General features: G+C 40.2%; 1 pseudogene; it reads right to left on the bottom strand.

Annotated features, from left to right (window-relative positions):
• Positions 1–12653, bottom strand: part of LOC116687025 (extracellular calcium-sensing receptor-like) — a 37614-nt pseudogene that overhangs the window by 2243 nt on the left and 22718 nt on the right.

Consider the following 12653-nt stretch of genomic DNA (forward strand, 5'->3'; position numbering starts at 1 on the left):
ACCTGTATTCACAATGCGAGAACATATGTTACAACCATATGCACACATCTCTATAAACTGTATCTAATTCTTTGTACAATTAATGTTCATACAGAACAATCAGAAAGGGACAACAACTAGAAAAAGAAGTAAATGACTTCAATACACGCTGTGAGCATATGTAAAACAATATTCATGTTTTTTTTATTCTTCTGACAAGTGACCGCACCAAAATAAAAAGATTAAGGACCATTGTGGTGTTCCCGGTGTGATGAATGTAAACTACACTACATAGTAGGCCTATACTGTAGTATATAGGCCACGTTATTAGTCCAGGGATGTGAGGCAAGGAAGGCAAGGCAGCTTTATTTGTATAGCACATTTCAGCAACAGGCAATTCAAAGTGCTTACCCGAAATCATGTTAACAGATAAAACACAAGTACAAACAGTTAAAAATCATAAGCATTAAAAACTAATAAAACACATAATAGACAGTTAAAACAAAATAGAAACATTAGGACACAAAAACACAGAATAAAGGTATAAGTGCGCTAAGAAATTTAAAGAAATAAAGAATTTAAAGGACTATATTGAGAAGGTTATGAAACCAATGTAAAATGTAGGAATAAAAAAACATTAGGCCTACATATTAAGGAGTATTAGAACACAAACTTCCTTTATTAGAGAAGGATAGCAACAAGAAAATAAAAAATAGAATGTTATTGGTCTCTGACCAGCTTGCCATTATTATCATGGTAATATGCTACATTAATATTGTCACACTTAATTTTGGAGCGCGTCCTGTATAAACCGAAAGGAGACCACGGACGCTGCGCTGCTCATCTCTACTTTACAGAGAGATGGACACCGAGCGACTCGCGAGGTCCGCGACAGGCAGCAGACACGGGCCACCGGCGCATGCCAGGCGGCCGCGAACACCTTTCGTCCCACCGGGAAAAGCCCACTCCGCATCTGGGTGCCAGTGCAAACATACAACACATCTAACAACCGTAGTAGGGTTTAACAAACTCGCGACAACAAATAGTGACAAGTAGGCTATGCATGTTTATAAAAATAAAAAGCCACAAGCAGAAGACACGGAAAACTGTTAACTGTTTAAACTGTTTATTTCGGATCAGACGGCAGCTGACTTGACACTGAGACTCCGGATTAATCTTAGCCTGGCTGTTAGCCTGCTCTGGACCAGGTAGCGCAAAGAAAATTCCCATGGTATATTGGCTGGGCTTATTCATCCGGTTTCGTGCAACCGAGTCAAAGCTAAATTCATAGGATAACTTGAATATCCGGCTTAATCCCCCTATCCTAGTTTTGTGCAACGGCCCCTGACCACAGAAAACTCAGATAGAAAAATAGTAAACACAACAAATACTCACGGCCAGCCGGACCCACAACCATCACAATAAAACTTTTAATTCACACAACTAGGCCGAATTAACTTTTTGTGAAGAAGCAGGCAACTTTGGAGTCCTTTTAAAATCCTTGCTCTTTAAGAGCTCTTAGAATCTTGGAAGACCACTTATTCTTTCTTGTTGCTTTGTCTTGCGTTATTGTTTAATTATCTTTTAACTTTCTTGGCGCTCTTTTACATGTTCTCGAAAATAGGCGTGATCCTCCATCTTCAAAGGCTTTCAAATCGCCGGCAGTCACAAAAAATTCTTCTCCCCTCCTGGATTTGTCACAGTGCACTGAGTGTAGAGTATCTTCCTCTTCAGCTAATGTATTTTAAAGATGGAGGCACAACATGGTGCGACATTTGAGGGACTCGCTCATAAGTATCTGAATGATTCTAATGGAAGTTCTCCGCTTACCAGAATACGTGATTAGTTGGTTGAAGAACAAAAGGTTTTTTTTGCTAAGAAGCAACTCAAAAAATGTTTGACCACAATCTGGTCAAACATGGACTAAGCAGTCAGTCACCAACCCTGCCTGCCATTTTCTTGGCATGAGTGAAGAATTACCAAGGACCTCTAAATGTTGACCCAGGCTTTTGAAGTAACTAGCTGCTACTGCAAATATTAACTCTAAATTTGTGGTATTTATCAGGTGGCAGTGTTTTGCTATTTTTTTCTTCCGAAACCTTCACTGGCCTCCTTAGTTAGGTGATCTCCATTCTGCACCAGGCTGCTAGCCTCAGCCTGCAACCGGCCTGCCTGGAGATCTGGAGATCTGGCAGGACAGGTCTATGAACATGGGATGTGGGCATGATGAATCTGAGTCTCCTGCACATATAGTCCTGGCTAACCCCATCAGAAAACATTGGTTTCAACTTTTGGTTCGGTTGGGCCACTGACCAAAGCTGTCATATTTGACACGGAAAAAAAGGAACAAGGGAGAAAGAAAAGGCCAGTGTTGGGTTCTTATTTCAAAAAAGTGTATCTTTAATGTCATATGGAAGTAGAAGTGTGTGTATCCAGAAAATATTCATATTACTATAGTCACCTTCTTTGATCCTCTCCGGGGAACCTCACCTTATCGTGGTGGAGAGGTCCGTGTGTCCCTATGAACCTGAGGGTGTGTGTTGGAGCTGTGTTGCTCGGTAGGGTCTCCCATGGCAAAGTGGTCTCAGGTGAGGGCCAGACAAAGAATGGTTCAAAATCCCTATGAACACTTTCTACAACACACTATGTCACTTTCTTGATGCGTTGTTCAAATTATTGACTAAAACATGTTTAATAACACATTACATTTGCATGTTATTGTCAACACTAAACTGTATGATCTATTTTCTGATATCTAATGGGATTGTTTAATGTCAACCACTCAGCACATCAAATTAAGAGTTGATTTCCATTCCCACATTTTAAAAACGAGTATAAAAAACCTAATTTCTTTCTTAATGCATTATTGGAAGTTTGTTAAGTTAAAAGGCAGCATCATGATCAAATTCTCCAGGGCACAGTTTAGAGAGGATCATGATGTAACAGCCCTGACAGGGAAGGTTTCCAGGTGAGGAGAAGAAGGTGTGGAGGGAGTCGGAGACAGTCGGAATGGCGGAGGCAGTTGTTAGTTTGTTAGACCGCTTGTGGAGTGGAAAGAGCTGAGGTGAAGTCGGTATGCATGGACGTACAGAACTTCACCACATGTGCTCCTACTAATCAGGCCCAAAGACACAACCTCTGTAGAGATGTCTAAAGTGTTTCATAAACAACAAGTATCTAGCAAATATTTGTTTTTTTAACTAAACAGGGGCCATTGAGCATCCAACTGACTAATTAAACATATCTTTGACTGAAAAAATAACAAAACACCAAATATAATTACACATGGTCCAATGTCTCATAAATAGGCATGTTGAAGTGTTTTTTTGGATTAGTTGTCCAAGTCTAACTTTAATTCCCTTATCCAAAAGCAGCATTCCCTTAGAATAATGTAACATGTAGGGTCAGTAAGGAAAAAAAATGAATTGCCAAAGTCATTTTAACAGTATTTTATGCCTTGCAGGGAAATTGTGTAAAACATATTACCATACACACCTATCAGTAATATAGGTTCACATGGAAGATTCTATTTTTAACAGTAAATCTTCTAGCCAGATATATTTAATATAGTAGTTATATTAAAATTAGCCTACATGTAGCAATAAGATGTCTGATGACTGTTTGTGTCTAGCTGCAATTGCATTGTTTGAAATGTAAATGTTGGCCTTAAGTGTTTCATGGAAACTAACAAGCATCCAACAACATTGTTTATAACTAAAGAGGGCTACGAGGCATATCAGCTGACTAATAAACGTCTCTATGATGAAATAACAATAACACAAATAATATCAAATGATAATCAGGCAGTTTGAAATGTCTATTTGTCAGTTATCAAAAGCGTAACTCTTATTTTCTTATCCAATGAAAAGTTCCATGAGAATGATGTAAAATGTAGGGTCAAAATAATAATAAGAAAAATAAATGTGCACTTGTAATACCATGTATCGTATTTTACTGTATGTATGTGGTGGATGATTGTGTAAAACACATATTACACATACACACACAAAGTAGTAAATATTGTCACAATAAAGATTTTATTAACACGGTTAAATGTTTACTGGCCAGTACAGTATATTCAGGGAAACAAGTACTATTAAGATGTTGATCTCTCTTTGGGTCTGTGTTTGTTTCAAATGTCAATTGTTGGCCTTAAAATTACAGCAGTTAGGATGTATATAAAGCTGTACATTGAATCATACGCTAACATGACAATTACATTTTGAAAGTGTATGCACCACTAATTTGTTATTCTGTAATATAAAAACTACTTTTTGAATTCACTGTTTTTTAGGGCTGTGAAAATGTTTAGTTGATTCTGTACAAAACGTGTAAATGGAAAAATGTTTATTTAAGTACAAGCATTTAACTGTAGGTTCTGACCTTGAGATGCAGGACACTAGACAAGACAGTGACAAAAAATAAATGTTGAAAAGGCTGTAGATCATTGTATGAGCCATTTAATGGAGAAAAATTAGCTTCTGCATTATAGGTTTTCTTATTAATAACTATACGCCACCTGTGACATTGCTTGTGCTTTCGCTGTAGTATTGGTGGGGAGTGGAGTATTGGTGATGCCTCAGAATTTTTTTCCACCTACAGTAATACTATAGTAGTACAACAAAAGGAGTCTCAATAAAATTAAGATAGATATCTACTTGACAGTTGCTTGAAAAATGATTAAAATGGCATAAAAGCCTTTGGCCCCATATATGTAGGGTTTATAATTTTTTGGTACCCCCTTCCCCATCATATTCTTTTGGTATTCTTCTTGGTTTCAGTAAGGATATATAACATTTTGGAAGGAAAATACAAAAGAGCAGTGCAAAACTGGATGCCAGAATAGAAATATCTCCACAGCAACGCTGAACTTACCAGGAGCTGACATACGCGGGATAAAAGTGATCCAGACAGCGCAGAATATCAGCATGCTGAAGGTGATAAATTTGGCTTCATTAAAATTATCAGGCAGTTCGGGCCAGAAAAGCAAGAATGAAACATAACATGGCCAGAAGTCTATGTACCCAAGGACAGCCCAAAAACCTACAGCTGAGCCCAGAGCACACTCTAAGATGATTTTGTCTGTGAATATCTTAAGATTTAAATGGAAAAGGAGGAGAAAATGATACCAGAGGATACATATGTAACTTGTATAACAGTGAAGCCCACAACAGTGGTCTTTGGCTGTGCAGGCCCAAACCTTTCATAAACTTAACACTGGAAGTGTGGCCATGAAGGCCATTAACACCACTATAGTTTTCCCCAGAACACAAGAGATACAAAGAACAAAAGGTGATGGAATGCTGTGTGTCGCAGTTGCAAGACCACTCAGAGGGCCGGCCTATGAAGGTAGAGAAAACAGGAAACACAGAGTCAAGGAGAAGAGAGCAAGGAAGCTCAGCTCAGAGTTGTGGCCTGGACAATAGGAGTTTTCCTGTAGCTGAAGAAAATGAAGCCACAACAGCAGTGATGCTGTTCCAAATAAGGATGCTGCCAGTGAGCAGCACTCCCATAATATCTTTCATATGATAGTAAACTCTGCCTCCTTTTCACACAAGCATCTTCTTTCATTTGACCAGAACTCAGGGTGGCATCGCACAGGTGATGGAATCTGAAACAAATAGCAGTTATTAGAATTGCTAGTACATTTTTCTTTGTTTCTCTCAACTTTACATCTTTTCTTTGCATATTAAGACTGATAACATGCATGTTTGTCATAAATTATGGATTCCTAAGAAACCCCAGCAATGTTTCATAGTTCCATGTTTCATCATGTGTGGGTGGAACACCAAATACCATAACAACATTTCTAGAATTCTTTTAAAAAATGTGTAATATACTCGTATAGGCTAGTTGAAAACTGTGGCAAAAATAGATTTAAGGAGTCACAGACTTTGGTTTCTGATTTTAGAGTTATGTTATAATTATTGATGTGCAAGTCTGGTACTGGTTTAGGTATACATCTTGAGTTACCACAAACAACCTGCATTAATGTCTTTGTGTTTGTGTACAACAGTTGGGGGGATAATGGTCTTCAAGCCTGTCTTAAAAACAGACAAATAGCTTTATTGGAATATTGCTTATTTTGCAGCTGCAACTCACGATGGGGGACAAGCATTGTATAGGGTGACCATCTATTTGAGTGAGCGGACCCTATGTCAATGATCATTTTGATAACTTTCAACAGATAATCACTGTACAGTAATGTTGCTTATTTCTCCCTCTGCACATCTTAAACAGTCATAGCAGCCAGGCTTTCCTTCTGGAGAACCTTGCGATGTCTGGGGACATTTCCACTGCAAACGACAAAGGAAACCGTATGAAAAAAACAATTAAAGAAAACGTATGGCATTTTCTTTGACAAGGGTGTTGGCTTTGCAAGCCTCTATTACTAATATTCTTGTATACAAACCAATTATTGACACAATAACTTAACTAATCAAATCCCTTATTGAAAGTTTAGTTTGAAATCACAGAAAACTAACATTTACAATAATACCATTTTAGCTTACCTGTTGTGAGTTCTTTCCCAAATTAAAGACTATTTAGCAGATCAGCTGTTTGTCTTCAGGTAGAGATGCATCATAAGACCAACTCTGAGAAAGTCCACAATGCCATGTTCTGTTGGCTGCCAGGTTATAATTTCCTACTTGCTGCTGGGTCTCCATTCTCATTAAGTAAACGTCATCTCTTCCTTAGTTTTGAACGTATGTTTTTATGTGTGTAAAATCTAAGAAGACATGTATTCATATCATACTGATGAACATGTGGGCTATGCTCAATAGCATGATAAAAAGTGACAATCATTTATTTTTAGAATTTGAACAATTTTTTTTGTTAATGTGACTTAGTTAAAAACTATATGAATATTGATGTGTACTCACCGTAAATGGATCTAGCTGCACCTTGTTGTTACAGGTGTTGTTACAGCTGAGAACATTATGAAGTGCGTGGGCCACAGCATACACTCCTTTATAGTATTGTAAAAGATAGGCATGAGCGACATATCCGTAAAGCGTTTTGTACTCCAGTCAGATCTTCATGGCCAGTACATTCTCTCTGATTCCTGATGAAGATTTGGACTGTTTGAACTTACACGTTAAATAACTGTATCCAAAACTCTGGAAACATTTCATTACTAGATGAATGAGCGGTGTCACATTCAACATGAAATCTATCATTCCATTGACATGTGCTTTGGGATGGACAGACTATGGCACCATCCAGAATGTGAGCCATATCCATGGCTGCAGTTTGGGAATCAGAGATCCAACTCAGTGCTACCCACATGGTACCAGTCAGGTTGTGCGAGACAACTGTTGTACTAAGCAATAACATCGCAGGGAGGGAAAGTGACAATCAACTTGGAAGTGGAAGCCTTTATAATGTCAATGATCCTTTTAATTTTGTCTGGTGGGTCTGTTATAAAGAAACTACAGAGTACTCTAGACAGATGCCCAGATGTGGGCGGTTTCTGTGAAAGTGGCCATGCCATTGTTGCCATAACCATCATTTGTTCTATAGCTCCAACCCAAGTCCAACAAAGTGTTGACCAATGAGCCATGGTCTACTCTGGTATAGTCACGGTATTGTTCTAAGAAAGGAAGGGTACTTAGTTTTACACTAGACAGCACAAGTAGCAAAGTGGCTGATCTAAAAGAAAAAGAAAGAAAAATATTCTAAGATAGAGTTGCAAAATATGAAACAACTTGATTGAGCAAATGCAATTATTTTAAATCCTTTCTATGTCCAGCTGAATAGAATTAAAATCTATTTTTTCACGAATATAATTACATTTGCAAATCTTACCCACCATTGGGATATGAAGGGTCCGATGACAGTAGCTATAGCCATGCAAGGAGAGGAGATCCTCACCTATTATGGCCGAAATGGGCAGGTCGGTACATGTTGCATCAGAGAGTGGCAGATATATATCATTACCATTAGCCAAGGCCAGTGAAACCCTCACACTTCTGGCAATTGAGGCACAGGAATCTAGATCTTATAGCCCAGAGAGATACCAGGCAGTAGGTCTGTGCTGTTTATTAATCTCCTCTATGGCAGAGAGCATAGCCGAGCAAACGTGGAAACTTGAAATTCAAACTGGTACACACATCTAATAATAAATACTAGTTGAATGTGTCAATGAATAGAAACATAAATAGTAAATTCAAGTATTTTCTATATAGAAAAAAACAAGGACTATTTTTACTTTAAAAGTTTGACTTTCGTCTTCATACAATTAGATCTAAATATTATACTGTATAATTACCCTGCTGATTCCATTGGCAATGGTTTTTGCTGTAGAGTGTCCTGTCCGACTTTTCCAGCGGCGTACAAAGAGAGATTCCCCCAACATAAGTCCCCATTCGTAGATAGCTGGGGTTCTCAGATCCCCTCTCAGCTGCACAAAGAGTCCTCAGCCTGAGAGAAGATGCCACCAGCAACAGCTGTAAGAGTGCCCAACCCTGCCTCTTGCCACATCTGTGTGGATGTCATACTGTCTAAGGAGCTAAATCACTGGGTGGCATCACATTCATGGAAATCAAAGCTTGCACTGGTATTTATAGTTATTGAAGCAACATGGGAAAATAACGCTGAACAGTGACGTTGTATGTCTGTAGGGGGGAAGGAGGTGCCCAAACAGCAAAGGGTTTTTGCCTTGCAAACACAGCAGGTTTAAAAAACAAATCTCAAACCTCTGCCACCAAAGTTTCAGGCCTATTTACAAGTTTCCTTTCACAGCCATTGCCATAGGCTCCAAGCATATCTTCATGGTATACAGGACAGTGTAGTAGGTGGAAATGAGGAAAAAAGAAAACAGCAGGGACAAAAAGACAAGGGGCCGTTGGCACTAAAGTAGAAGAAAGATATCCAGGTAAGTGAAAAACGCAGCTTGACTTAGTGTGATCCGCTCATTGGCGGCCAACGGTTGCACGTTTGCCGAGCCACAATGAACAGGGAAGCATGTCAAGCCAGGGGCAGATAGTGGGATAATTGCACGTTCATGGCTTTCTTAAATAGACCCCAGTATCGATCACAGATTTACTGATGCAGAATGAGAAGACGCATGGCCCATATGTTTCACCCAATGAGCAGCAGCTTAATGGAAAGTACACGAAGAGGGGAAGATATGCAAAAGGGAAATACAGGCTTATCAACGGAGAGAAAAAGCCCAACATAGCGGAACCGACTGAATGTGTGAGGGTGTAAAAAATATCTACTTAGCCTAAGTCACTCACATTTTTACAAAGTTGTAGGCTACACTGTGTTTTAATTGCTTTTAAATATGCTATTTTGGTGTTCGTTTTATGTGATAAGTTCCGTAAAGTGTCTTTGAGTAGCCTACCAAAGAAACGCACAATATAAATAAAATGATTATTATTTAGGCTACTTTGCTTAAAAAGTGAGCAAGGGGAATTATGCTCTCGGTAAATGACCCCTAAGGACTCTGGATAATTTCAAACCCTTTTTCACAACGTGAGAACAGTTTACAACATATGCACGGTCGTATAAGCATGTCTAATTATAATATTTGTACAATGAATGTTCATACAGAACCTCTGTGGACAAAAAGAGAAAAATAAAGTAAATGACTTTATACACGCTGTGTGCATATATGTAACAACAATAGTAAATTCCTTAAATCATCTGGGAATATCGTTCTGTTCCACTGATAATCCGCGGCTCCAGTAAAACGTGAAGCTGCAAAGACACCAGACACGCACTGCTCATCTTGACTTTACAGAGAGATGGACACTGTACGAGCACAGGTCTGCCGCGGAGCAGCGGCCACCGGGCAGCGTGCTGGTGGGGCCACCGCGAGAGCTTGGCAGAAGGATTTCAAGACTTGCGAAGTGAACTGGGTGCCGTTCGGGTGATGTCCCGGGTTAGCCATGTAGGGGAACAAGAGTGCTGGGAACCAGCAAGCGGGGCATTTCCATGGATGTAGGCAGCGTTAGGCAGAGAGAGAAGTGGGACGGATTTGGAGAACCGGTCAACCACGGTGAGTATGAAACGTGCCTTGGGAGTGGGCAGACAGTGACAACGTGTCCAGGCGATGTGGGACCAGGGCCGACCGGGGACCACAAGGAGGTGGAGCAGACCGGCAGGGGCTGAAGGAAGGCTGGCACGGGCGCAACATCACAGGCGGACTTTTCCCAGAGTAGGGAGGTGGACAAGGCAGCAAACAGGGAAGGATGAAATTCTGTGGAATGGAGCATGACAGGGCATCCGGCTTAGGGTGCAGGCTCACGGGCAATAGGATAGGTGTTGGCAGAAGGATTACGATGCAAAGGAACTGGGGTGCCCAGTCAGAGATGATGTCCTGGGTATCCTGTGGGCGGAAGAATGTGTGAACCAGCAAGCGGGTTGGCTTTCCATGGATGTGGGCAGTTTTGGCAGAGAGATGAAGTGGAAGGATATGGAGAACCGGTCACCACGGGTTATGACAGTGTTGCATTGGGAGTTGGGCAGATACAAAGTAAAGGAGGACTCCTCTTGCTACGATCCAGTCCCTCCCAAATCGATCAATTTGTTGGTAGTGCAGCCGGCTGCGTGCAAATGACATCCACTCTGTTGCCCCTCTAAAAGAGAGATAATAAAACAAAGACGGTAAGCTCCATGGTATACATACTGAAACTCGCACATTAAAGAACATATCGCGGAACGTTGAAAAAGTTGGCGGTCCACCAATTGAAATTCTCGTTTAATCTAGCACCTAGTCTCAAACACTAAAAAGCCTTTCGAATTTTCCATGAAGCCGCGCTATTACTCGTCACAAAGAGGAAATCAGCTACCTCCAGGTATTCTCTAGCTCCTGTAGGCGACGAAGTAAGCTGTGCCAACTGCTGTATACTACTTGTGAAAATACTTCCAATGAAAAGAATTTAACTATTAGAAACAACAATTCACCAAAGACCTGCCTTTGAACTGGCCAACTAACTTATCTCTAAACCAGGAACTTGACGCTGGGGTGAAACCAGAAATAATGTTTAGACTGGCTTGGAATTCACTGATCTTGTATCAAATTTGAATTCACTTCATTTCTTCATCTAACCATCAACTTGCTCTTAGACCCCATCACAAACTACTTAAGAGGTTTCACCCTTATCACACTTCTTATAGCTATAACCATTTGTCTTTTATCACAGCTCATGTGTACCACAGCAACTTTAAGTAGCGTAACGTAGGAACTCTTCTGAAAAGCCCACACCTTGTCCAGATGTTGCTCAACTATAAGCCTATATCCAGCCTTCATTTTTCTCGAATCAATTCTTGAGAAAGCGGCCACAACGCTATGTGACTTTCTGCATAGCAACAGTTATTTGGGATTTCAGTCGCGGATTTGAGTCATCATACCTCCAAGACAGCACTTTGAAATTACTAATGACCTCACTATTGCATCAGACAACAGGACTTATCTCTGTACTGTGTTAATTAGATCTTAGTGCTGCATTTGATACCATTGACCAGCAAAGTCGTATTACAGAGGATTCGGAACATTTAATTGGCATTAAAGGGACTGCTCTAAGCTGGTTAAGTCTTTATTTATCAGATCAGTCCAGTTTTGTCATGTTACAATGAATCCATCTTGTGCACGTCAAAGTAGTCCCATGGGGGGGGAGTTTTCCCACAGTATCTGATTCCATAACTACTAGAACTGCCGTGATCGGTCATTTTGACCGCAGAGTTCTAAATCTACTAATCTGTCATGATAAAGTACCTACATTGCAATTTTTTAATGCAGGTATTGTTAGGATCTTTTGTAAAAACAAAATAACCACAAAATGTAAATTTTACGTGTTATGCAATAATTTTGAGTGCCCAGGTGTTTCAATAATCATATATAGCCTAGAAAATATTATTCCATCACTGCAAAATATGTGTGTGGTAAATTCATTCAATACTTATAAATGCACATACACACCTCAAAATATCTTATTTGAACATTTATAACCACACCTTCAACCTGTCACTGCCTCCGGTTGGTGTCTGCTGTGGTGCGCAGCGCTGCCGGACCGGGGACCCGCTCCCTTTTTCTCCTCTCTAAAACCTCTTGTCCTCAGCTCCTCTGCCAGTTGACCTGAACTTTTATCCGACAATTTTACTGGGTGCACTCCTTGGCGAGGGATGTGTGCAATGATTCCGCCATTTTGAGGAAGGTGTATACAGTGACATGAACACGTAGGTAGCCACGTCCATCTGGCTGCGTGTACGCTCCTTTCACAGAGAGAGCACCCGGCGCTGCTTCTGATTCAGAACGGAGTCCATCCCGCCGTATTCATTGTGGTTAGATAGCGTTACCAACTCTGGCTTGTCCTTCGGACCATGCTGATTCCCACCCTGGTACTCAAGACCGCTTTGAGTTTATTTGGCAGATCCGCGGATGGTAGCTAAGCCAACCAATATGCATTCTTCAACCGCGGCGAAAGATTAAAAACAATACCGCGAAAATCGAGCGGTGTGTATAATTGGGACGTATATGGCCGAAATCAGGTTAAAAGTGATTTTATTTTCTTTGCCTAGTTGTAATTTGGTATATTACAACTATTTTAAATTAAAATATAGAGCCTTGAGAAAAAGTCAGGTCCAGAAGAATTGTATGTTTTTATCCAGCAAAGTTATTACATAACTAAAATTTCAAAACGGTTCAAAAATGACCATCGGGCAGG

This window comes from Etheostoma spectabile, chromosome 3 (assembly GCF_008692095.1).
Source record: "Etheostoma spectabile isolate EspeVRDwgs_2016 chromosome 3, UIUC_Espe_1.0, whole genome shotgun sequence".
Taxonomy (NCBI): Eukaryota; Metazoa; Chordata; class Actinopteri; order Perciformes; family Percidae; genus Etheostoma; species Etheostoma spectabile.